The 27,128-nt window shown below is 45.9% G+C and overlaps 1 protein-coding gene across 1 annotated transcript in view; it reads left to right on the forward strand.

Moving 5' to 3' along the window:
- Positions 1-27,128, forward strand: part of LOC138498474 (zinc finger protein 268-like) — a 544,482-nt gene that overhangs the window by 86,593 nt on the left and 430,761 nt on the right. The window lies entirely within an intron of this gene.

Below are 27,128 nucleotides of genomic sequence, written 5' to 3' on the forward strand. Positions count from 1 at the left end.
ATTATGCTCTTGGTTCATAGATCTAAAATTGGATTTGGAGGGGCTCTGAGTCCCTTTCCCGTGCCAACTCCATTGCACAGCTCTATCAATGTACAACCCTTAAAATGTACTACACTCCCAGGCTCTGCAACACATCCACACAGTTCCTGTTGCATCTAATGCACGTATATAGGTATAGAGAAGGTTTTCACAAAACAGAAAGGCTTCAGGGAAAGAGGCATAATATGCTTTACATAACAGTGTTATCAATTGACATTTCACTGTACAAACCTCTTAGAGCCCAAAATGACTAACGTTGTAAAACGGGAAGTATTTATTTACACATTCTCTCTAGAATAACACAATATTCCAACTCTCCATTTCGCGTAGAATTTAAACATTTGTTTTTCTGGTAAGCATCAAGTCCCATATTCTGTAATCAAATCAGTCTACATCACTTCTGTAGTCATGGATATTCAAATACATGTCAAGCATATAAAGCCCTGTGCAACTGCACCTGGGGTTGGACAGGGCTTTCCATTCGCCTTTCCATTGACAAAGACACAAACGTCCTGTCCAGCCTTATCCCTTCTGTTTTAGGAAAATCTATGTCCACATAGACTTGCTCCATCACTGAAGCAATATGTATAAAATGTCATTGTACCAGCACATGGCATAGAGGACAGGATAAAGGATCCATGTCACTCTCTTGGCACCAAATTGAAAATCTATGCCAGCAGAAGGCATAAATGGATTTTGTAGCTGGCCCGGAAGCATGATGGTTCAGGCTGCTGAGTTTCAGGTGGAGGACCCGCCCCTCCGACTGATAGAGCAACCCTACTCTCCTCGGTGCATGGTAGGACAGATTGACATGTTCAGCAACGCTGTATACCACGTTCTCTGGGCCCAGTCTGGGGCGATCAGGATCAGTGTTGTTTTGAACACATGGGATCTGAGGGCTAGGGTTATGAACACATGGGATCTGGGTGCCAGCGGGATGACTGGGATTGGTGGGAACTCATAAAGAGGGGTGGAAGTCCACTCTATTGTCAATGCACCCACAAAAGCGAAGAGGTCCACTTGAAAAGCCTCCCCCACCCCCAAAGATAGATCTCCTCCAGAACATCTTGACAGAGACTTGTGGTAGGCCAAGGTCTGTCTGTTCAATGCATGCACTGTGATGTTCTCCGGTGTGGCGAGATGAGCTGTCGTTAGAGAGACTCATTTCTCCAGAACTAGAGTCTCCTTGCTTCTCTGCACAGAGGCAAGGACCCCACTCCACCTCGTTTGTGGAGGTAGTGCATGGCCTCTTTGGTGTCTGGTTGGATCAACATAGTCTTGCATTTTACAGAGGGGAGGAAAGCGACCAGGGCCAGCCTCATCACTCCCAACTACAGCAAGTTGATGTGCTCCAGAGACTCTGTGGGAGACCACAGTCCGCTCACCATAAGATCTGACAAGTGAGTAGCCCAACCAGTCGGACGCGTCTGTGACCATCATCACATGGGGCAAGGTTGCGGAAACAACGTGCCTCTCAGCAAATTCTTGCAAGGTCCACCATGCTAGGTCCCGAGCCACCGACTCGAGATCTCCAGGAGGTCCCATATGTGGCCCTAGAACTGCACCCATTGGCAATAAAGAAGCCACTGAAGTGATCCCATGCACAGTCTTGACTCCAGCATGACTAGGCTGCAGGAGGCCCAGAAGGCACAGGAAGGCAGAGGCTTGGACGTGTGTCTGTAATTGAAGGACATTAACCATTCACAAAATGAAAGCCACTCCATCTTCGGACGGGAAAGCCCTGCCCACGTGAGTACCCAAGACTGCCCCGATAAATTGGAGAAACAGACGGCAGAACCTGAGATTTTTTGAAGTTCAGGGAACAGCCCAAACTGCAAGAGAGTGCATGTACACCGTACATGCTCCAACACTAGCTCCAGTGAGCAAGCTCAGACGCGCCAGTCCAGGTAGAGAAAGACATGGATGCCGTTTCTACTGAGCCCAGCCTCTACCACTGCAACCAGCTTGGAGAAAACCATGGGTGCTTGAAGGATGCAGTCCAGAGAGGGGTGGTCCATGCACTGCGGTCCGGTGGGCATTAGAGAAAAGGAGACAATATCCCTGATTGATGGGCTGCTGGGCCCAAAGCTTCAGACCTGGGCTCCGACCACTCCCTGGTGAACAGGTGCTGGAGCCAGTCACTGAGGTTTGGTGCCCTGGGAGAGTGGATGGTGGCTGCTGCAATACCTCCTCACTGCGTAATTATCACTCTGTCTCTCTGGAATAATTTGCTTTGGACCCTTCCCAGGGGAAGGGTGTCCACAGCACCTCTGGGCAAAAGCAGGAAAGGGGCAAAAATCCCACCTACTCCGTGGCGAGAATAGCATGGTGGGCTGCCGAACTGTGAGTCCCAATATCTTGGTGGTCTTCTTAGATGTTTGGACTTTCTTGAGGGGCTCACCAGCTTTGGCTCCAAATAAGTTCTGCCCATCAGAAGGCATCTCTAGCAGCCTTGACTGGATGTCGGCCGCAAACCCAGGCGTCCTTTGCCATGAATGGTGCTTTACCACCATGCTAGTGATCATAGAGGTGCCCACGCAGTCCGCTGTGTCTTAACCAAGAGGGACAGAAACCCCTCCTTCATCTCGCTGTGCTCTGCCGCACTGACTACAGCCGAACAGAGGCCAGAGGAGAACTTTGCCATGGCACAGGATGCATTCACGTCTCACACCACTAGATTGCCTGATGTAAACTCTTTCTTGCCCCATGCATCCAGCCTTATGCTTTCCCTATCCGGTGGAAGGAATGCAAAGGTAGAGGCTTTCATGCTCGTAGTGGCCTGTACCACCAGGCTTTCAGGTGATGCATGGGTCAGAGAGGAAATCTGGGTCTGAATGTGCATGACAGTGCTTCATGCTAGATCCCAGCCCATTGGGGGCAGCAGAGGCAGGTTTCTCCCACGCTTCCAACACTGGTGCCTCTCCCACCACGTTGAAGGGCAGCAGTGACTCTTTGGTGCATCTTCCAGAATTTCGCAGAGTTCGTATTGCACTCTGGACCTGGGTGGCGCAGAGGAACCCAGAGTATTGGCCACCTTTGCCATCAGGCACTAAAAAGCAGCTTGAGATTTACCTGGTGTTGGTGCTGGTAGAATGTCCTCCTCCAGGGAAGTGTCCATACCGCTGCCCTCTGGCAGGTCAGCTGCCAGGTCCAGCATGTTTCCACTCCCATAGAACTCCTCGGGGAAGTCCCGCTCCTCCCCAGAACTCATGGGCTCCAACCCAAATGGGATCTGGTTGCCATCCTTATTGTGTCATAATTTTTTACATAAAAGTGTTGATGAGAAGCAGGACATATTCCCACAGAGCTGCAGAGTCCATAGTGCGACGTTTTTGAAGCGTGAATGCGTGGGAAGGGGGACTGAGGTCATGGGGTGTGGCTCGACTACTTATACTGGCCTCAATGTTATTTCTGTTGCAAAGAGGCTTTGGATGGACCTGACACAGAGGCATGCAGAGCCCTGTGACGGAAGAAATGTTTCTGGAGAACAGCTGCGCTGGGACATGGATGTCATAGATGAGGAATCCGTGGCAGGAGGAAATCCATTAGAAATGCCTCTACTGGGAATTACATGTGTGCACCCCCATAAAGTAATTATACTTTCAACATCCACACAGAGGGATTAAAATACCCCAAATGTAAATTATCTGGAGCCCTTCTTAATACAATTGGAGAAAGCTATATCTCCTATGGCTAATTAGACTACTCTTGGCACAACACATGTACAAAGACTGTTTTGCAAAGGGAAAACATGGTGAATGGAATCCATAAAACTGGAGTCTCCAATATCACTCCAGAAGTCAGTTTCCAAGAAATGCTTGCGTCGCCAGGAGTGCCATCCTTGCTGAATACTGCAGCGTTTCCACTTTTTGTAGCATGTTCTACAGCACTACAGTTTTCTTTTCACCTTAGGATCCCCTGTACTGTATTATACTATTGCCTATCTATTGGGGCAGTAGTAGATGGTTCCCTAGCCTGGGATCAGCATAATGAAGTGCAATTACACAAGGAAGGGGGGGGCTTGCCCACTTTGAAAGCTATCTTATAAGAAATTGGTTTGGTGTGAAGGGCCCAGAGAAGATGTCAAGTGTCCCATTAAATTATGTGGCCATGTATTTTAGAAAAGTGACATTTTCTGAATAGAGTTGAAAAGGCAAATGGAATCGAATTGTTCGCTGTTTTGTGAGACAATACATCTGATGCACATTTGGAAATAAAATGGTACCTTTCTGTCTGAAATGAAAGAGTTGTGGGTGTAATGGTATCCTAGCTGTTCTCTAAATTCCAAGAAGGAATAGTGAACATAAATGTTTACAAAATAAAGCTGTCCTATCATGCCATGTCATGTCAAAGTCTCCCACCGGGATTCATACACTGAATGAAATGCTCATTAAATGAATATTAAACTTACGCCAATATGTCACTGTGTTAACATTACATTTAAATTGTTGGTAATAACTCCATTTGTGTTAAATCTCTTTTTTTCTGGCTTCACTTTTTGTGTAAACTGCTTCCTGGAACAGAGGTGATTCGTTTGTTTTATTTAGTGGGGTGACCACCTCGTTTCCAGTTTTATGCTGGAATGAATGTTATTGTCCACTTTTTAAACACTATTGTCATGAACATGGAGAGAAAGTAGGTTGTGACGGAGGAGGTGGGGTAAAGAGATGGTCGTAATGGGTTCAGTGGAGGAGTGGGAAAGAGGTGAACATGGAGGGAGCTGGTCGTGACAGGAGGTGGGTTAAAGATGAGGTGGTAATAGGGTCAGTGGAGGGGTGGAAATGCGGAGTACTATGAGGGAGCTGGTCGTGACGGAGCATGTGGGGTAAAGAGAAGGAGGTGCTGGTGTTCAAATCTGCATGGTGTGCACTCCATGATACTTTGTTTCCTTCTGTGTATTTTATCTAAATAGCAGTTTCCTTATCGTTTTATCCCGCGTTTTAGCACTAGAATCTGTAATTGGTTTTATATATTTTATTTTGCCAGGTTTGCCTCCATTTATCCTTTTTTTATTTATTGCATTTTAGCATATAACTTCACCCTATTTTAGATCCTGAGTGATTTGAAACAGCGTTTACTCGCTGCACGCTCATTTGGGACCTCATCTCCCACTATATTGTAGTCCTTCATAATATTTAGCCCGCCTCCAGGCGTGACTGTCCGGTGCGTTTCGGGTGCATCAGACTCACTTCCTTTCTCCCTGGATGCTTCCTCTACCCACGGTAGGTTCCGTAGGGCTTACATTTTCTCCCGCCTCTTTAATGTCTCATGCAGATTTAATCAGGAATATTCAGAGGAATAGACAAGCCAGACTTGCAGCGCAATATATGATAACAGGCCTTCGATTTACATGCATCCCAGTTCTCTAATTCCACCAGACCTGACGGTTGCACCGTAAGCTCACACTCCGATGTCAACCCTGAGGCCTCTGACACAGCCTACCTCTATCCTACTAACTAGCCCCCCATACTGGCTACTGTCATGAACCCTTTAAACATTTCGGGTATTGAACAGGTGGAACCCTGCTACCACCTCGATGCCAAGGTGGCTGTGCTCTCTCAAGCCCCTCCCTCCACTATCCCACTTACAGCCCCTGCTAGAGGTGCACCCCTCCTTCAAGCTTCACTTCTCAATACCCGTTCTCTGCGTCGTCACACCGTGGAGATTGCAGATCTTTTGCTTTCCACCAGTCCCGACTTACTTGCTACTACTGAGTCCTGGCTTGATGAAGCTACACCGTCAGAAGCACTTCTTGCTGTTCCCAACAGCCACTCCCTTCTCCGCACTGACCGTATTAACAGTAGTGCTGGTGGAGTGGCTCTATTTTTTTTAAAAACTCTCCTCAGGTTCACTCAGTTTTGCACGAATCTCCCACAGATTGTGAATCTCTCCTGGTGAAACTGAAAGTTTCAGATAACACGTTGCTTACCATCATTGTTATTTATAGACCCCTGATGGCTCTTCCTTCTATGGAAGAGCAGGTCTTAAACCTATTAAATAAGGTCACTAAGTCCCAGACACCAGTTCTGGTGTAGGGTTATTTTAATTACTGGTTCGATGCCCTCCTGACGCTGCCACCGTCTCATTAATGTACGTTATTGATACTATAGGTTTCTCCCAAATGGTGTCCTCCGCCATGCACCACTCATATTGCTGGGCACACACTTGATTGGCTTCTGGTTCATCATCTCGTGCTCACTAATCTGATTATCTCTCCCTGCATTTGGTCTGACCCCTCCCTGTTGTCATTCGACATTATTCTTCCAGCGCCACTAGACTTGATACTAATACTCGATCTGTCGTGCGTATGCGTATCCAGAAGTCCTTAACTCCCGAGAGGTTCTCTCTCCTACTTGGCGACAAGCCTGGTGTTTTGGAGGACTTTGGAAATGCTGATGAGCTATCTCGTCACATTACAAATATCCTTGAGGCAGTTACCAATCAGTTAGCTCCCCTAAAAGATCGGTCCATTAAAAGTGAATCCATTCACAAAGGCTGGTTTATTGATAACATAATGCAACTCCGGCTCAAGAAACAAACCGCTGAACGTTGCTGGTGAAATAACCCTTTAGCAACGACTCTGGCTAACTATAAAATCCGGGGCAAACAATACAAGGACGCCATTATCACGGCTACATCCTCCTTGCATAATGACAGGATTCTGAATGCAAAATACAGCTCTAAGGAACTCTTTGCAATTCTAAGTGAATTCAAGGGTAAGCCTGGATCTGTGCAGGCCCCAGTGAAAGACAAAAACTGGTGTCAAACCATTCATGACTCTTATCAACAAGGTTAATACGCATCAAACCAGTATTCAGTCTAGCAGGGATGCTTGCTATGGCCGGGCTACTTTTAATATGGGCAGTAAGGAAGGGGATCTTCCCACACCTCCTTCTTCTTTATTCTCCTTCGTTCCCTGCTCTGAAGCCACCATCTCGCAAATGATTTCCAGTATGAAGCCCACATTCTGCCAGGGCGATGTGTGTCCCTCTAGCCTCCTCATTAAATGTATGATGTGCTCTGCCTCTGGGTTACAACATTTATTAACCTCTCCTTTGCCGAGGGGTCTGTCACATTATTTCAGAAAGAGGCCTGGGTCATCCCTATTTTAAAAAAGGAGAATCTCAATCCTTTCATTGTGGATAACTATCGCCCTATTACAAACGTTCCCTTTCTTTTACATTTTTTGGGATATTATATTTTATATATATATATATTTTTATATTTCTTACATGCACCGGACAGACTTAACTGCATTTGGGCGAAGATGACAACTATCTAGCAGACAGAGAGAATACATAAATCGCAGCAGGGAAATGCACCAGTAACTTATTTAAATAGAAAGGTTTTTAACCTCTTCCTGAAGAGTGCCATGGAAGAAGAGACTCGGATATCCAGTGGTAGCTGGTTCCAGATTCTGGGGGCAAACACCACAAATGTCCTGTCTCCTTTTTATACTTGCTTGGATCGGGGTATGTGCATCAGCAAATTATCTCCTGATTGCAGATCTCTTGTACGGAGATATGCGCACACTTTGGCTGCAAGATACCCAGGTTCAAGACCATTAATGCACCTAAACATCAGACAGGCCACCTTAAATGTAATACGGTCCTCGACTGTCAACCAGTGCAGTGTTCTACGTAAGGCAGAGACATGGTCCCACTTCCTTAGATGCCTGATAAGCCTAACGGCTGCATTCTGGGCCTTCTGCAATCTGTTGATCTGATTACCTGGCAATCCTGCCAGCTGGCTATTGCAGTAATCTAAATGCAAGTTTGTTAATGCCCCTACCACTATTGCGTGATCTGCCTTAGGGACTAATGGTAGCACATTTCTCCACACCCTCAATGAATGGTATACTGCTTTCACCTTGGTACCCACTTGTGCTCTCCACCCAGGTTTTCCTGCCACAGACAGGTATTGCAGTTCTTCCCCTGATATTCGAGGGGAGGGCTGTTGTTTCTCCTGCCTCATTTTACCTTCCGGTCCAAACAATATAAATTCGGATTTTTGATGCATTCAACTGCAATTCATTACTTGTCATCCAGCTCTTAATTTCCCTGATGCATTGCTCAATCCTTTCGAATGCATCCTCATAGTCATCTATCTCAACATACATGTGGGTATCATCCGCATAAGAGTGGAATTGCAGACCATGTCTCCTTAGGATGTCAAATACTGGACGAAAATATAAGTTAAAAATCAAGGGGGACAGTGAAGATCCCTGCGGGACTCCACATTTCAGCCACATCTTTTCTGAGAGAAACCTGTTGTGTCCTATCCTTAAGAAAGGAACTCAACCACTGTGTCACCTGATTGGATGCTCTCCCTACTTTACTTATGCGTTGCAGTACAATCCGGTGGTCCACCGTATCGAAGGCTGTGGACAGGTCCAGCATTAACAATGCTGTAGATTTCTCTCTGTCCGCGGCCTCCAACAGATCATCCTGGACGGTCAACAGTGCCGTCTCCGTCCTGTACCTGGGACAGAAACCAGACTGCAGATCATCCAGGAGACCTTCACTATCAACAAATGCCTGGAACTGGCCGTAAACCACCTTAACAAGTATTTTAGTATGCCAGCATAGATTGGCCATTGGCCGATAGTTTTTAAGCAATGTAGGATCTAAGCTGGATTATTTTACGAGGGATTTCACTATTGCCCTTTTTAGCGGCAGCAGAACCCGTCCCTCTTGCAGGGATTTGTTGACAAAGGTAGTCACGAATGGGGTGATGTTAATCACAAAAGTGGCCTATACCCAATTTCAGAATTTTGTCGAGGAGAATGACATTCTCCTGGCCCACCAGTCAGGGTTCAAAATGGGCATGGCACCGAAACCGCCTACATAGTATTGATCGTGGGCAACCAGCAGTATTGATGCTACTGGATCTGTCCTCTGCTTTTGATCTTGTTGATCATGTACTGTTATAGGCTAGACTCTGCACTGTAGTTGGTGGCTCTCCTGAAGCAACTCAATGGATCTCTTCTTTTCTAGGCCCTTGGAATGCCATAGTGAGCGTTTGTGAGGTCTTCTCCAAGCCTACCCCTATTGCGTGTGGTGCCCCGCAGGGGTCATGTCTCTCCCCCTCTCTGTTCAACATGTATATTATCCCCTTTCTGAGACTTCTCAACAGCCTCGGTGTCTAGTATGCGAATTAGGCAGATGACACCCAGGTTGTCGTACAACTTTCTGGCTCCTACTCCTGGCCAACCTTAACTTTATTTATGCCTCAATCCATGCCTGGATGTCTACCAATTCTCTTGCACTAAATGCCAAAAAGACAGAACTTGTGACTGTCACCTCTAGATCTAAATTGAAATCTCTTTTGCCTAAATACAAGAGCTTTCTTATCCTTGGCACCATGATTCCCGTGGCTAAGAAGGTCAAGACTCTGGGTGTTGTTTTAGATGCCGAGCTCACTATGAATCGCCATGCCGGCCAGACCAGATCCTCCTGTGGCCTGATTAACAAACTCTTAAGCAACATCCAACCATTTCTAACTCATGAACATGCAACAACACTTGCCACCGTCCTCATTAATTCTCGAGTAGACTTCAGCCTTCTGAGTGGCTGTTCGCAATCTAATATGTCTTCTCTTCAGGATGCGCAGAATGGAGCAGTTTGCGTGGTCCTTAGCCTATCAAGACAAGATCATATTACTGCGTCTAGGCGGGACCTGCATTGGTTGCCAGTGAAGCTCAGAATAACACATAAAATACTTACCCTGACCCACAAATGTCTCCTCAATCTTGCTCCTAAATATCTTGCGGCCCGTCTTCAGTCATATCCTCTGTCCCGTACTCTCAGGTCAAAGAACCAACTTAAACTTGCAAAGCCCAGTTTTAAACTTGTTAGGGCTGGTGAGCGCAGCTTTAATGTTCAGAGTTCAACTGCTTGGAATTTTCTCCCATATAGCCTTAGAGCTATCCCGACAACGGAAGAGTTTAAGAAAAAGTTGAAGGCACTTCTTTTTAGCCTACCCCCTGACCAATCGCTCCGGCTCTTTCTCTCCTGTCTACCGGACTTCAGATTTACTGTTCTACTATAATGCTCTGTTTTGCCTGTCCATTGTATTTGCGTGCTCTGAGGCCCACGGACATGTGGCACAGTTTACAAGAATGTTTAATAAATAAATGAATACCTTAACCCGAAGCTAAAGAAGATATGTCATTAAAGAAAAAAATATTTTGGCTGAAGACTTATTATAACACAAACCGGCTGGGTAAAGGCCTTGCTGTCCCTACACTAGTGGAGTTTCCCTACCAAAACTCAAAACTAATTATCTGTTGGTGTCAGAATGTCCAATCAAAACCATCCTGTGTCCAAAGTATCACTCTAAACGAATGAATTCTAAGGTGAAAAGGATAATGTCTTTCACCTTGAGTATTTTATAAATGTTCAACTGCAGGCCATTAAATGCCATGACCGCTCCGGCAGCGGGGCGTGAAAGCTATTCACACCCTAGGATTTCCTGGGGTATGGCTAGTTTTCGGGGGAGTTTGGCCCAACAAGAGATGCACTCTGTGTGAGCACATCTCCTGTCGGAGGAAAAAAATGGCTGCCTCCATTAACATGGAAGAGGGACTAGGTTCGTTTTCAGATGACGCTAGCCATTGAAAATATGTTAAAAAATGGCCACTGTCATCCGAAAAGGGACATAGTCCCTTTTCTATGTTAATTTCAGCAGCCATTTCCTTTTGCTTATTTTGTTGTGCCGCTGCAAGCGGTGAAGGCAGAGCCACAACCAGGAAAGGCGGATTCTGATTGGTCAGACCACCTTTCCCAGGTGTGAAGAACAGTTCTTGACGTTCCCATGGGTCAACAGCAACATTGATCTTCAAACTTGTTGTCGTTTTATGTGTGGCTAGGATACCTAGTGTACTCTCTTGCCAGGGCTTGTGTTCCCAAGTCTCTTAAACAAACACAGCCTGCTGGCTATATCTTGTGTCTTATTCACTTCCAACTCTCCTGGTGTATTTCCCCGTCAGGATTTCTTTTACACCTTTGCAACCGTCTGGTATACTCTCCTGCCAGGGCTTTTCATATGTGATCTCCTGCCTCTCTCCCACCTTTGATGGTTCTGCTTTTTAGCCTCCTTGGCTAATATACTTGGTTTCTTTATATATGGTTGCTTTGTCTCTTATATGCTTGCAGCATGCATTGACATACTTGAAAGTCTCTCCTCTTAGAAAACTGCTCTCTCAGTCTTTCTGCAGTTTTAGAAACCATTTACTTTATTGGTTTTGCTATGAGTAATTTAAGCTTGGTGCGGTTGCCAATATACCCCAGTTCTCTCAGCCACTTTGTGGACTCACCGGTTCTTGTTGGCGTCTCATTTCTTCTGTGGTCCGCCATTGGTCTCCTGCTGCTTTCTGCTTCGCAACAGTTTCTCCACTGTTTTCATGCTTCTGCTGTGCTCGTCTGCGTCGCATGAGAAACCGGGTGAGCAAAGCGATATCCTCCAATGCCGGCGAGCACCCATGAGCCCTCCACTGGCTTCTGGCATTCTCTCTGTGTCATCCGCTTCCAGCAGCCTTCTACCTTCAGGTTCCTGAGCCGGTGAGCTCCACTAACTTCCTTCCAGACGTCCCTTCTCATGGAGACGAGCAACTCCCTCCAGCCAACACCCTGCTTGTATTTCTTGTTTCAGTGATTTAAATGTCCCTGACACAGGTGTGCGCTTGCTGATTCCTGTGCTCTCCATTACTTTGCTCCTCTTCCTCATCCCAGTGTTGTGGGAATAGTAGTCCTTTGCTGAAAACACTGAATGAATGTTGCAATGGGTTTTAAAGGCTAACTTGGTTTCGAAGAAAAGTAGGTGGACTTGGAAAAAGGGTTTTGTAAATTTACAAGGCCATTTACATTTTGAGAGTTGGCCCTCAGCGTGTAACAAAAGATGTGCACTACTCTCCATGGGGGAAAGAGGGAAGGTTTATAGTAGGTTGTAGGCGGAGCTGTGCAGCTGAGGTATGCAGTTGTTCTGAGGAGAGAGTCTTGCTTTCTATCACTGGAAGGGGAGTGTTTTTCCTACGTCTACTCGGAGGCAGCGCAGAGCATGCCGCTTAGCTGTGCAGGCTCGAAGCGGGGAAAAAGCTTGCCCGGTGAGGCTTCTGGTTTTCAGCTCTGGTCTGCAGCTCTTGCACAATTGGATTTTGGCCTGAAAGTAAGAACATGGTCACTGTGCGACTAAAGTACTGTCCTGTGCCTGTATAGCATTTTTAATACAATATATCTGAAGTGGCGCCTCGAGTTTGTACGAGTGGTGAATTAGTGAAGCAGTATGCTACCAGCCGGTCCATGCACCAGACGGCAGGGGAAGCTACGAAAGAAAACAGCAGCCTCTATGCTAAGTGGGCAAACGGGGTCCCTGACCCCTAATGCTAAAGTGAATGAATCGCTACCTCAGGTCAATATGCTAAGCGGCGGTGTACCACTAAACCATAAACGCTAAGGAACAGACCACCAAATGCCTTGCCTGGAGGCAATATGGGGGCGACTGACTTTAGCAACATAAAGACGATTCCAAAGGATATCTTAAAAATGACCCAATCTCAAGAGTCACCAAATTCAAGTTTACTCCATGAATCGGGATCATCCTCAGCCTCCTCCTTTGAATCTTGAGCAAGCTAAATCTCTATGAGGAATGGACCGGCCAACTCACACCAAGCTTTGCTATCTGGAGGAACAGACCACATCCAACTCCAGAACTTGATGATGCTGCTTTCAATGTGTCAATCAATCCCTTTATAAAACTGTATGAGACTGAGTGAAACAATAAAGGACCAGGCTACTCTGTTAGCGATGATTCACAGCAAGCTCATCTTTCTTGAATCCTTATCAGGTTCTGTGCAGGAAAGGCTTGATAAGGAAGCAGAATTATCTGCCCAAAGGCAAGCTAGGCTCTTTGACCTTGCAAGAGGTGAGGAGGCAGAGAAAAACACTCTAAAAATGACTTCAATTTTGGAAATATTGAAATGGTCAAGACATCAAAAGAGATTTCACAAGCCAGAGGTGACGGGAGCCAGTGACCAAGGGCCCTCGTACATCGCCCCGACTAATATTCTGCCTCCAGTGGATATGAGGAGGGACTGCTCGACTAACCGTCCCTGTACATCCCTGTGAGCTTGTCCCGTCTGGATCCTCGGAGGATAAATGGGAGGGCAAAAGATGCGATCTAGTGATGGTGGAATCTGCTCAACACCAACTTACAACGGTTAAGTCGTAGTCCGACATGGAAACCGAAAAGACAGATGCAGTACCAACAAATTAATACTCAAATATGCCAAGAACAGAAAGTAGAAAGAAATTTCTTTGGAAACTCGAGCTTTGAGCATCACAGTCGTAAACCAACAAAAAAAGCAAAAAACCAACAGCTGCCTAAAAAAAAGTCAAATCAAACGGCTCTAGAGCTTTTATATGGAACCTCACTCTCCAAAGACCTCTGAATCCAGAGAAATGTATCCCTGAAGGCTAAAGGGAAGTCGCCACGTCTGGCGTTGTGTCTCAAAAGTTTATAGACACACGCAGTGGACGAAAACATGCTCCTGCTGATGAACTTATCGACTCGTTCGGACGATATGAATTTATTATTTATATATTGTTTGCTTATTAGGTGCTTATACACCAAGTAAAATACCATTTCAAAGTGCCGAGTGGAAGGAATGAAGGCAGTGGAGGGAAAAGGAAGGAGGGACGAAACTACTATGCCTTGTGAGCATTCAGAACGTGCAAGTGCAGCAGGGAAGAGGGCAGAGGGTGTAAGTGCTGCGGAGTCTGGGCTCATGGGTGAGCCACAGATAAAGTGCATGAGTTGTTGAAGTGCTACACGGTCAGGGGCCACGTTAGGAGTAAGTGCGAACCCCCAGGGTGGAGGGTGTGCCAAGGCAAGTGTTGAAGGTAGAGAGGAGCTGAGACAAATGGGTGTTGGAGGTCATGGCCCCCAACGATGCATAAGGGCCCCGGACATCAATCACAGCAACTGTGGTATTAGCAGAGAAGAGAAGAAGGGAAGGAGGAGGTAAAGATGAAAGTCTTGAGGAGCTTCTAGGATTTAAGAAAGTCCTGCTCAAGGTGCAGATGCAAGTGGAGGCTGTTCCACTGGAGGGAGCCATCTCAGCAAAGTGATTAACTACCTACCCTCTGTTTAGCAAAACGCTTTACACACAAAGAGTTGGTGTAGAGGAACATAGTTGTCTAGAGGGAGAGTATTTAGTAAGATAAAGTTGAAGATAGTGTGGTCCCATGGCCCAGAAAGCATTGTGGATTTTGCAGAGGGATTTGAATTTAATCTGTGCAGCAACTGGGAGCCAGTGAAGACCTTTTAGGGCAGGAGAGATGCAATGCCTGGGCTTAAGACCTAGGATAAGTCTTGCTGCCCTATTCTGGATTAGCTGGAGATTCTGCAGAGTGGAAGAAGGTAGATTCAGGAGGAGGCTATTGCAATAGTCAAGCCTAGAGAGAACCAGGGCTCGGGTAACATTGAGCCTCTGGGGGAAAGTGAGAAAAGTGTGAATTCCTTTGAGAAGGAAGAGCTGAAAGTGGGACTACTTGGCAATGTCTTGAGTGTGTGGGAGTAAGGAGAGGGAGGAGTCGAAGATGACGCCAAGGTTTCTGGCTTCAGAAGAAGGAACAGGGGGAGAACCCTAGTGGGAAGGCCAGAGAGAAGGGAAGGAGAGAGCAAGGATCCTTATGGGAAGAATCTCAGTTTTTCAGGCATTGAGGCAGCGATCGATGGAGGTGCAGCAGGATTGAATGGCAGATAGGCAGTCAGGAATGATGGAGGGTAAAATAGGGTCAGCAGGAAGTTTGAAAACGAGCTGTGTGTTGTCTGCATAACACTGGAAGCTGGAGGAGAAGGAGGAGATGAGGCATGCAAGCAAAGCAAGGTAGATGTTAAAGAGCCAAGGGGACAGGATAGAACCCTGGGGACACCACAGGTGGAGAAGGAAGTACAAGAGGAGAAGGCGCCTAGGATGACTTTGGACGAGCGGTCTGTACGGAAGGATGTCAGCCAGTCCAGTGCCCGTTCCGAGATACCAAGGGTATTGTGGAGGTTTTCTATGAGGATGGAATGATTGACTATGTCAAAGACAGAGGAGAGATCGAGAAGTATGAGGACAGCAGGGGAGTTGGAGTCCATAGATGTGAGCAGTTCTTCACGGGTGTTCAGAAGAGCAGTTTCCATGCCTCGGGATGCTCAGAATCCAGATTGATGGTCGTGGAGACCATCAACAAGTTTTGTGTGTGAGTTGAGTTGGGGCAATGCAAATTTCTCCTGCAGCTACCCCAGAAAGGGGTTGATGGAAATAGGGCGATAGTTGGTAGGGCAGGAAGGGTCTGCTGAAGGTTTTTTTCAGGAGAGGGTGCACAAAGGAGAGCTTATGGGAGGAGGGAAAAGTTTCAGTGTCAAAGGAGTGATTGATCTTTTTCCATTTTGAGTTCCGGCCTTGCTTATTGGACCAGATTTCAATACATGGTTACTGTTATTGACGGTTAATTTTAGTTTAGCCAAGTCAACTATCCCAAAGGATAGCCTCTGTAGGTCATGAGCATTACTAGGTGGCTGTGGCGATTTGGGAGTTGCAAACTGCTGTGAGGCACTTCAACTCGGCCCATCATCGTCCCTCGCTTCAACATCATCTCTAAGCTCCTCAAGGGCAGCTCTGTTCTATTTTGGAACAGGGACTCCACCCGAGGGTGGTATCCTGCAACTCAGAAATCTCTTCTATCGTGTCCTAGTGGCAGTAACTTTTCACTAGGCAAAAGTATTAAGTCTTTCATCTCCCTGGATACTAAGTTTAGGATGACCCAATCCATCTTTTTTTCCGACACAAATTCCACCACTCTGATGTCATCGGTGGACACGTGGCAGAGTCCTTGAACATATTGGAAGAGTTTCAACACATTAATACGGTTCAGAATCGAAGCTTTTCGGCCATTCACGATTCGCTCCAATTGGATTTTGCAGTCTTCATCCTTCAAGAAGTTCACCATTGTTAAGTTCTTTTTATGTATAGGCTTGTTATTACTAGTCTGCATGGCACTTCTAGAATTTCCCAATAAGGCCCTCTTCTGTGACATTGGCCAAAAATTGTCTTCCGATGGTTTACGGTGTAATCTCTTGGCAAGAGTTTCTGTGGCCGACTTCAACCTCGTTGAGGGGTCCAGTTCCATCTGATTGGCCATTCTTTCAATTTCGACCCATTGCAAGCGAGAGAGGTAATTCCAACCAGCATCATCTCACTCTTGATCTATGACTTCCAGCATGTCACTGAGACAAGTATGATCGAGCAATTACATTTTTTTCCTCTAAGCGATCCTTACTATAGGCCAATTGCTGTGTTGGTTGACTCAATTTTTCTGTTTCAGCACTTGCAGAGTCAGCTCTTTCATTGATCTTTTTGGAGACTGCCTTATTGAAAGGGGTGGAGTGGTCCTTAAATTATGCAAAAAGGCCTTTGAACCATTGGATTTATTTTTCCTAATGCTCACTTGATTTTTGCTTTTTTCCCCATGTGATTGATGTGTTTCCTTTCCGTCTTTCGCGGCCGCTTCAGTTTTACCTGTGATGATGGAGAACATGTTAGCTACCTTTTCTTGAGTCGAATATTTTGGACTAAGAGTAGCCATATTCTCCATCACTATAGGTTCACCCTGGGGGGGTCCTGGGACTATTATTGGTCAGGCCGTTCTCTGATCTTGTTTCTAGGTCACTCTCATCCACTTACAGTCCTCGAGGATAGCTTCCATTAGCGTTGACTTGTCTGTCGCCTCCCTTCTTGCCATATCACAATGGCAGTTTTGCCACTCGGCCGAGGTTTCAGCCTCTTTATTGAGGCGTTCTTCCACTTTAACTGCTAGACCTTCCAGAGCGACCAATCTCGATTGAGCATTGCAATCAGGGTAGCCTTATCTTGGATTGAATTATGGATGGGCTGATAAAGTTTAGTGAATGGCACTGTTGAAACAGAAAGGGAGGCGAGGATCACCCTCTGGAGATCATTCAGATCTATACTCGTTGGTTGGGTTTTCATTCTGGCACTCGGATTTCACCATGCAGAATCGCTGGGGCTTGTCCCAGAAGAGTCGATAGAATCACTGTCAGAGGATTTCTTGTAGTTAGCAAGAGGTAGGTGGAAAGAAGTCATTGGTGCCTGAGGGAGCGTTGCCGAAACTAGATCTTCCTCTCCAAATAGTTCTTCTATTACTTCTACATCTAAGGTGTTTGGAAGAGGATCACCATGAGGGCTGTTATGATTGTGTATTGCATCTGGACAGACTAGCTTCTAAGGCCGACCACCTGTCCTGGATGGAAGCAAGACACTGTCGTTTTTGCGCTGAGATTCTGAGATTCTTTCTGTTAGTTCATTTCGGTCCCTAGAGAGTTAAGCAGCGAGATAAACATTTTTAAAAATGGTAGGCTGTGCCTGTAGCAATATGACCTCGACCTGGCATTCTGTTGTTTGGGTATCACCATTCACTGACTCTTTATCAAAAGTCTTAGGCTCCTCCAGGACCCTATTGGCTAATGTTACATTAGCAACCTGGGACGGGCACTGCACCTGTTTTGGTTCTCTCAGTACTACGGGCTCCGTTGTGTTACTCAGCCCCTTTTGATGTTTCTTATGGGCCTTGGGGGGTGGGGGTCCCCAAAGGCTTTTCCAACGCCTTGGGCTCTTTAGTGTCTCATTGAATATTTGTTTCGAGCAGCAAAGACCCTCCTACATGGGGAGCCCTCCTCTCTTCCCTGGGCATCAGATGGTTACTCTACTAATATAGGGGGAATCGAGGAGCCATTGCCTAAAGAAGATATTGGGGAAGTGGCCTCCCCACTGTCCATGAGTAAAGGGAGGTCTGAAGTATTAATAGAGGCTTTCGTAAGTTGTCGAGTTCTTATTCTCAAGTTGTTTTTCTCCTGATTCAGCATTTTGGGAGAAAGTGGGCTGGGATCCAGTTAACCGGAATATGCTGTGTTTACAGAAGCAGGGCAGCTTGAAATTTGAAATGGATGAACTCCATCTCACAACTATTCACCCCACCCAAACAAATGCTGCTCACTTTTCACTTATTTTAGCCACTCTTTCTCGGCAATACACAAACATATGCAACTTATCATTCCTGATAAAATATCAGATAATGTCAAACTCAAGATTGAAGTCCTTGGAAAAAAGAAAAGGGGGAATATGATGTACGCAATGGGAAGTGACATGACAGGAACTGAAAGTATCTATTCACGTTTCTTTCAGTTTGTTTTTTCCAACTGAAAAAAGTGCACATTGCATATAAACATTCACCAAAAGAAAAGATGTTCCTGTATTGTTGCAGGCTAAGTATAAAAGATTAGCACCTTTTTTGTCTAAGAATCTGTAACAAAACATGCCCTAAAGAGCAGATTGCAAACTGAAGTCTATGGGCGTCATTACGAGTTTGGAGGCAGCCATGCATGGCTGCCTCCAAACCCACGTGCGGGTCCGGGTTCCCTGAATGGAGAAATACCGGGCCATTCCGACCGTGGAGGGCCCAGTATTTCCCCATCCAGGGAACCCGGACCCGGTACATCTCCATTCCCATTCGAGCCCCCATAGGGCTCAATGGGAATGGGGAGCATGCTAACAACGGGCCCGTTAATGACGGGCCCGTTGTTAGCATGCTGGGCCGCTCGCGGGACCTGCTAAGGACGTCTGGTAAAACCAGGCGTCCAGAGCGGGTCTCGCGAGCGGACTTCGTAATGAGGCGGTATGGGGTTAACGGCGCCAGCAGCTCTACCAGCGCCGTTAACCCCATACCACCAGGGTCATAATGAGGCCCTATATTTGCCTGAGTTCATGTTGCATTATATTCAAATGACAATGTCAAAGTATTCGGAAAGAGCCAAATAGCAAGAAACTATTCGGCAGAAGCCGAACAGCTTTTTTTCAGCCAGAATTCGGCCGAATACTTACTCGAAGCCGAAGTTCGGTACACCCCTAGTTTTAAGTATATTGAAAATAAGGGTATGTTTACATTAGTTAGATAACCATTGGCATATTCTAACTGTGTATTGTAGGCATTAAGATTTGTTAGTGTAGTTTAATGAGAACATTTGGGTTGAAGGAATATTAAGTAGGCATTTGTTAGGTTTGCTGGTAACCTATGTTTTTGAGTAATGGAAGTGTTACATTCAGACCAGCCACATTTGCAGCATAGTGGCCTGAAGTGGTTGTGTCATCAGTGTGGTAGAGTATGCCTACTGTTGTGAAGGTTTTCTTGCCAAGAGGTACTTGACCATGTGTGAAGCCTGTAAGTTTACAGTTATTTTTGTACCATCTGCATTGTAGCATTAGTATGACATATTGGCCATGCACATGTATTTGTATGCTGGATCGATTGTCTGAATTGCAAAAAGAGCACAACATGCCATGATTTGCATTCTGCAGAAGATGTTGCAATGCAGTGGAATCACAGTTTGGTATGGATACATACACAAATCCTTCCTTAGGCATGTGCTCTTGTCAAACATGGTTGCAGAGAGTGCATGTATGCTTCCATGTGTATTAAATCTGGAAGATTTTATTTATAGGGCTGTTCTTTGTTTCTAGTACTTGTAGTAAGTACATTAGGAATTCTTTTAGATCTTCCTGTGCGTTTATGATGAATTTAATAATTCCTATCCAGTGGTGTAATTCTTGCCTTATATCTGAGACACTGTAGGTGCTGACAGGAATATTTGTGGCATTTCTGTGAAGCACGAACATTTGCAACACAACTGGTCTGATCCGTTAAAGTAAATATACTCAAAATTGGTGGGTTGGAAGAGAAGATTGATTGCTACATTTGCATAGCAATTTACTTTAGTTGTGTTGCAGAATTTTAACGGACCAGAGAATTCTGCCTCTGTCTCTTTTGATGGGCCTGCAGTTGTTTTTGGACTAGAGAGCTTTATGTTTCTATCATGTGAAGGACCTGCAGTTCTTTGTTTTTTGGATGGAATTGCAGGGAGATCTGCTATAGCTTCTATTTTTAGTAGTCGTCTTTTTTGAGGTACAGGGTACATATCTAGATAGTGGGTGTACATGCAGGGAATGTCAGCGTTGACTTTGTTTGCATCAGCGTTAACTAGGAATAAATTGTTGAGTGTATGAAGGCGTGAACGTGCTGCGTAACTCATACCTTCTTTGAAAACTGTGTTGCTAATGTCGATCAGTACGGCATCCAGAGTTAGACCTTGCGAATAGTGACAGCATATCCAAGTGAGAGAGAGAATTGGTCTCTGCTTACAAACGTGTCTTTGAAGAGAAGGAAACGTGCTATTCTGTGGCCTATTTTAACTTCTGCAAGTTTGTCAAAGTGGATATTAACAAATTGAACATTGTTCTCATATGCATATGTTTGGAAGCCAACAACTGTACCAATTGCTCTATCGGTTAAACATTGTTCTACGTGAAGGTTATGTTTTAGAATTACTCTGCAGTTTAGACACAGAGTTAACCGTTTTCCTAATCCAGCTGTGTTGGAGATGAGCAAGTTACTTACCACTGGTAACCTTCTTTCGACTGGATGTTCCTCCCACGTATTCCTTATCTTATGATATTTCCCAATACCTAGCTTGGCTGCATCGGAAAAAAGAATTTTCAGCAGAGGGCGCTGCGCGTCAATGCCTGTCGGCTCGATGTCCCTCGGAGGCCTCTGCCTCAATGTCAATGTCACCAAAGGCATATATGGTGTGCCCAGCGTCATTTGGCTTCAATTCCGTTTTTCGAATGTAGGATCTATCGTATACCTGACAGTTACTCTGTCTGAGTGCAGTAGCAAAGGAAATTCTTCTATGGGGTAGGTTGGGAGGGTCAATAGGGAATATGTGGAAAGAACATCCAGTCGAAATGACGTTACAAGGGTAAGTAACTTGTTCTTCGAATGGATTGTGTCCTCCCACATATTCCTTATTTAATGATGGACTCCCAAAGCAGTTTCTAGTATTTCTAGAAGAGGGAGTCAGTATTTTTCAGGACAATGCAGTAGTTCTCATGGGTCTGTGTGCACAGACTGCTGCACTGCCTTATCAAATAGGCCTTCCCAGCCTGAAGAAGAGTTCAAACTATAAGGTTTACTGAAAATATGTACAGACGATCATGTGGCAGCCGCACACATTTCTTTTACTGGTACTCCCCTCTGTAATGCAGAGGAAGTCACCATGCTTCTGGTCAAATGTGCCCGAAGGCCCTCTGGAGGATCTTTTCCTGCGAGTCAGTAGCATTCAGATATTGCCAGTATTATCCATCTGGATAATGTCTGTTTAGTGATTACCATACCCAACTAGTGGCCTGAGTAGCCAATAAACAGTTGGTCATCTTGTCTTATTTTTGCCGTTCTGGTGATATAGAAGCTTAGTGCATGTTTAGGATCAAGCCCCTGTCGCCTCTCCTCTTCCTTCTCAGGGAGCGGAGAAGGTTAACATTATGATAATGTTATTTTCTGAGTCAGATGGAATTCAGAAACAATTTTGGGTAAAAAGGTGGGTTTCACCTTAAGGACCACCTTGTCCTTATAAAAATAGTGTATGGAGACTTGCAGGATTTTATTTATTTATTTATTTGCATTTATAAAGCACACATCAGTCCTGGGGCATTGTGGCGCTGTTACAGCATATTCACTTGGCAGAGGCATATCATAAAGCAGAATTGACGGTGTATATGAAACAAGCACAATAGTACAGAGAGTGGCATGTTAAGCTGTCACTAAGGTTACAGTTGAGCAGCGTGACTGTACATATTGGTTAGTTCTAGCGGAACAGTATGGGTTTCAGCATTTTGCGGAAGGCAGTATAGGATCTTTCATTTTTTAGGGTTGTAGGCAGAGCATTCCAGTTTTTGGCTGTCAGTTTTTGGACCCTCCAGCTTTGGTTCTTTTGAAGGCTGTGCCATAGATCCGGTTGGTCAGGTGAGATCTGATGGGTCTTTTGGATGGGTTAAGGGTGATTCTTTCTGATAGGTAGGGTGGGGGCATCAGAGGAGAGGCACCTGTGTCTAATGGGCAGTGTTTTGAAAAGTATGCATTCTTTTACCGGTAGCCAGTGTGCATCTTTCATGGCCTGTGAGATGTGGTCCCTTTTAGGAATACTCGGGGCTGCCATAAGGGCATTGTTCTGTGTGACTTGAAGTTTGTTAAGGTTTTTTGCCGAGGTGCCCAGGAATAATGCATTGCAGTAGTCCAGTTTAGTACATACTGTGGCTCTGGCAATAGACAATTTTTAGTAGAGAGGACGGCCTTCACAGCATTGATCATCTTGGTGACGAGTGCGGCGGAGGAGGCTATAGCATTGACCTGGCCTGTCATGGACAGTGATGCGTCAAGCTATACTCCTAGGGTTTTTACTGCTGCTGAGACTGTGATGGTGGAGTGGTCTACAGTAAAGGTTTTGTATTGTGGTGGCAGCTTAATGAGCATTTCCCTAGTGCCTACTATGAGGATCTCTGTTTGGTCCCCATTTAGGCAAAGGGCGTTGGCTGCCATCCAAGTTTGAATAGCTGAGTAAAATTTGGTCAGGGCTGCAGTGTCTTGTTTGTATATGCCGGTTAGAGGGAGTAGTACCTGAGTGTTGTCAGCGTAGTTGGTGCATGCTATGTCACGACAGTCCAGATCATTGAAGAGCGGGAGGATGAAAATATTATAAAGTGTGGGGGCCGTGCACGATCCCTGTGGGATTCCGGAGTGTATGGTGGTGGGGGAGGCACAGGCAGAATCTGAAAAGACTTTCATGAGTCTTCCATTTAGGAATGAGACCACCCAGGCTAATGCTTCTGGTGAGAAGTGGGCTTCGTTTTTTAGGTGCATACCTAGGATATCATGGTTGACAAGGAAGAAGGCGGCGGACAGATCTAAAAGGAGGAGAAGGGCTGGTTTGCTTTTGTCCATGATGTCGCTGAGTTGTATTTTAAGATCGAGTAGTGCAGACTCTGTTCCATGTCCAGGACGGAAGCCAGACTGTCTTTTGCCTAGGATGTGTTTTTTTTCAAGATATTGCTGGATTTGCGTGTAGGTAACTTTGTCCAGTATTTTAAGCAGAAAAGGGACGGTGGTGATGGGCCACTTCTGGATACAGAGTATTTTTTTTTTTTTAGAAGGGGGCGCACCCACGCTTCTTTCAGGATAAAGTCTGACGTTCACTCACCCTTTGGGCAGATGTAATGGCCACTAAGAAGATTGTTTTTAAGGTTAGTAACCTAAAAGGACAGGAGTGTATAGGCTCAAAAGGAGCACACATCATGAATTTCAACACCAAGTTGAGATCCCAAACCAGGACGTGAAAAGGGATCAGAGGGAAAACATTTGTCAATCCTTTTAGGAATTGTATTATTAGAGGAATTTTGAAGTAAGATACCGCCTCCGAAGTGCGCTTAAATATAGAAAGCGCTGCAAGATATCCTTTAATAGTACCAATCTGGAGCCCCAGATTAGCTAGGTGTAACAAAAAGGATAATACCATAGGTGTATTACATGTAAATGGATCAACATTCTTATCGCCACACCAGCTGCAGAATTTTTACCAACGGCAGCGGTACAAAGACTTAGTTGCTGGCTGCCTGGCTGAAAGCAAAATCTCCATAGCATCATCCGGGAGGTCCCAATCCTTGTATCTCGGCCTCTCAAAAACCATGTGTGAAGGCAGAGTGTCTTGATCTCTGGATGGAGAACCCAACCCTCCTCTTGTGAGAGAAGGTCCTCTGTTTGTGGAAGACATATTGGAGGGCAGATGCACATGTCCAGAGGGTCCGGATACCACGTCCTCCTGGGCCAATCTGTAGCAATTAGGATCATGGATTTACCAAACTTTCTCAACCTCCTGATGACTTGAGGAATGACGGGGACTGGAGGAAATGCGTACAGGAGTGGAAATGCCCAGTCCACCACAAACGCATCTCCTAGAGCTCCTCTTGGGTGAAATTCCCTGGAGCAGAACAATTCGCACTTCCGGTTGACACTGGTTGCAAACGGATCCACTTGAGGGGTTCCCCAAAGGGTGAAGATCTCTTGAAGGACTTCCTGAGCTAGTTTCCACTCATGGGAGACTGTTCTTTGCCTGCTCAGAGCGTCTGCTGCCTTATTCTCCACTCCGGCTAGGTGAACTGCAGATAGGGAGATCCCTTCTCAGATTGCCAAGTACCAGAGCTGCATTGCCTCTCTGTACAGTGGTAGTTACCCTACACCTCATCTTTTGTTTAGGTAGGTCATGACCACAGTTTTGTCTGTCATTATCAGGACATTCCTTTCCCGTACAGAGAGCAGAAAGCCATCAGCGCTAGTCTGATTGCCCTCAGCTCCAAAAGGTTGATATGTAGTTTGGACTCTGATGGAGACCAACAACTGCTGATTGACAGATCATTGGCGTGGGCTCCTCACCCCGTGAGGGAGGCATCCGTCACTACTGTTATCTCTGGCCATGGTTACCAAAAAGGTTCTCCTTTCAGAATTTTCTTCTGGCAGGCCCACCATCAAACGTCCTGTGAGAGACTGCTCGGAATCTGTTGGAAGTCTGACATCCTTCCTGAGAATTGGGACCACTGAGTCCTGAGAGCCCATTGGAGAGATCTCATTCTCAGACGAGCCTATGGCACCAGAAAAATGCAGGATGCATGAGGCTGGGCAACCTTAGAAAGTCAAAGGCTGGGAGATGCCGGGCACTCTGGAATTTGGTGACCATCTACAGAATTTCTTGAGCCCTCACCTCTGGTGGTGAGGCCTTTCCCAGGGATGCACCCAGGACTGTTCCAATGAATTGGAGCCTTTGAGATGGTATCATGTAAGACCTCTTGACGTTCAGGGAGAAGCCCAGTCTCTGAAAGGAGTGACAGATGGAGCGGAGATGTTCCATGGCCTGTTCATGGTAACTCGCCCTGATCAGCCAATCGTCCAGGTAGGGGTAGACGTGAATCCCCCCTCTCCTGAGACTCGCTGCCACCACCGCCATTAACTTGGTGAAAACGCTCGGGCGGTGGTCAGCCCAAATGGCAGAACTTGAAAATGATAGTGAGAACCCCAACAGCAAACCTCAGGTACTGTCTGTTCTTGTGCTGGATTGGCACATGAAAGTAAGAATCCTGAAGGTCCAATGATACCATCCAGTCCTGAAGCTGGAGGGCCTGAAGGATCTGAGAGGGTAACTATCTTGAACGTGTCCTTCCTGAGGAAATTGTTTAAGTCGCTTAAGTCCATGATGGGTCTCAATCCTCTGTCCTTTTTTGGAATTAGAAAGTATAGGGAGTACCAACCCTTGTTCCTCTCAGCTACATGTACTGGTTCTATAGCACCTTTCTTTAGCAGGGTTAATATTTCCTGCATAAGGAGCGGAATTGGAACTTTGAAAGAGCTGTTCCCCAGTGGATGACTCGGAGGTTTTATTAGAAAGGGAAAGTAGTAACCCTGGGTAACTGTTGCCAATGCCCACGCATCTGAAGTAATAGCCTGCATTCTGTCAGATGCTGTGACAGTCTGCCTCCCACTGCCATTTTATAAACTATGTCCTCAGAGAGGTTTTGCGATGGCTGTCGCAGTGGCTGATGGTAAGGTAGCCGCTGCAGCTGCGTCTTAGTACTTCTACCCCGTCCACCACGGGGGAATCTTCTTTGGCCTCTTTGAACTGACTGTTCTCTGCCTCTTCCAAATGTAGAGTACTGACGAAAGGACCGACCCCTTCAGGACGTACCTGTGGGGCGATTTGAGGTCATCTAATCGCAGCACTAAGGGATTTGGCTGCTGCCTTTGAAGTTTGCAGTTTCTCCAGACTTGCTACCAAACAAATGTGTGCCGTCAAAGGGCATGCTAAGCAGTCTGGATTGTACATCTGGAGCAAATCCTGACTTCCTCAACCAGGCAAACCTGAGCATAACTTTACTAGCCGCCATTGCTCTGCTGATTCTGTCAGCGAAGTTGAGACCAGTCTGGAAAGATTCACACATAGCGTAATTTCCATCCTCGACTATGTTCAAAAACCTGTCTCGTTCTTCCCCTTTGGGGATATGGTCAGCTGCCATGGATATACATTCCCAAAGGGTAAGAGTGAACCTAGCCGACGTGCACGTGGCATTTGCTGACTTCAGGGCCATACTTCCAGCTGAAAAAACATTTTGGGCTAGAGCATTGTAACGCTCATCATCCCCATCAGGAGGGATAGCAGGGTAGACATTTTGTCTAGTGGTTGAGGTGGCAGCTTGTACCACCAGACTCCCTGGAATTGTGTGTTTTGATAAATAATAGGGATCACTGCTTGACACCCTGTATTTAGAGGTCAGTTTCTGGTTGACAGCCGGATTCAGTTCAGGCACCTCCCAATTGGTAGTTACGCGCTTTTGCAAAGTTGTATGGAATGGAACAATTCGGTCTTCCTGAGGTCCCCTGTCCAGAATGTCCTTCAGGTCATCTTGTTCGAAAACTACACTTGTTCTAGTCCATCCCATATACTCAACCACCCTTGACATCAACTGCCTATAGGTAACTTCTGCATGATCAGATGGATCCAAACCACTGGCATCATGTAGGCACTCTTGAAGATCCTTTATTCTGGATTCTTCAGAAATGAGGGCCTCAGGGATTGATGGCATACCATATTGGATGACAAAAGGTTGTGACTCATCTGAGGATGGCTATGCATCCTCATAAATTGTGGAGAGAGACTTGAAAAAGTCAGTCCTAGGTAAAGGGGTATATGTTTTTTCCATAATACCCGATAGTGTCAAAATATTTGTCGACAAAGGTACCAAAATTGTTGATAGTGTCAACGTTGAGGGCTTTGAGGCTGCATTGAAAAATTCGATCCGTGTAGCATTGAGTAGCTCAAAGCCCGATGTATCAATGGCCGTTGATGGGTTTTGGCGCTGATGGCGTCGATGACGCGTCTTTCGGCACTGATGAAGAGTCTCTCGGTGCCAATGGCGTCGACGACTCAGTCCTCAAAGGGACTTCTCCTCACTCAAGGGATCCTTAGACAGCTCTCGTGGAGTTTTGTCTGCTGGGCCCAAAGGCACACGGGTCTTATGCTTATCGCGTCTTTCGACCTGAGCATGGCTTTTGACAGTACTCGAGGGGATCAAGGCCGCATTCTCAAATACTTTCATC

This window comes from Ambystoma mexicanum, chromosome 5q (assembly GCF_040938575.1).
Source record: "Ambystoma mexicanum isolate Mex_15411 chromosome 5q, UKY_AmexF1_1, whole genome shotgun sequence".
Classification (NCBI taxonomy): domain Eukaryota; kingdom Metazoa; phylum Chordata; class Amphibia; order Caudata; family Ambystomatidae; genus Ambystoma; species Ambystoma mexicanum.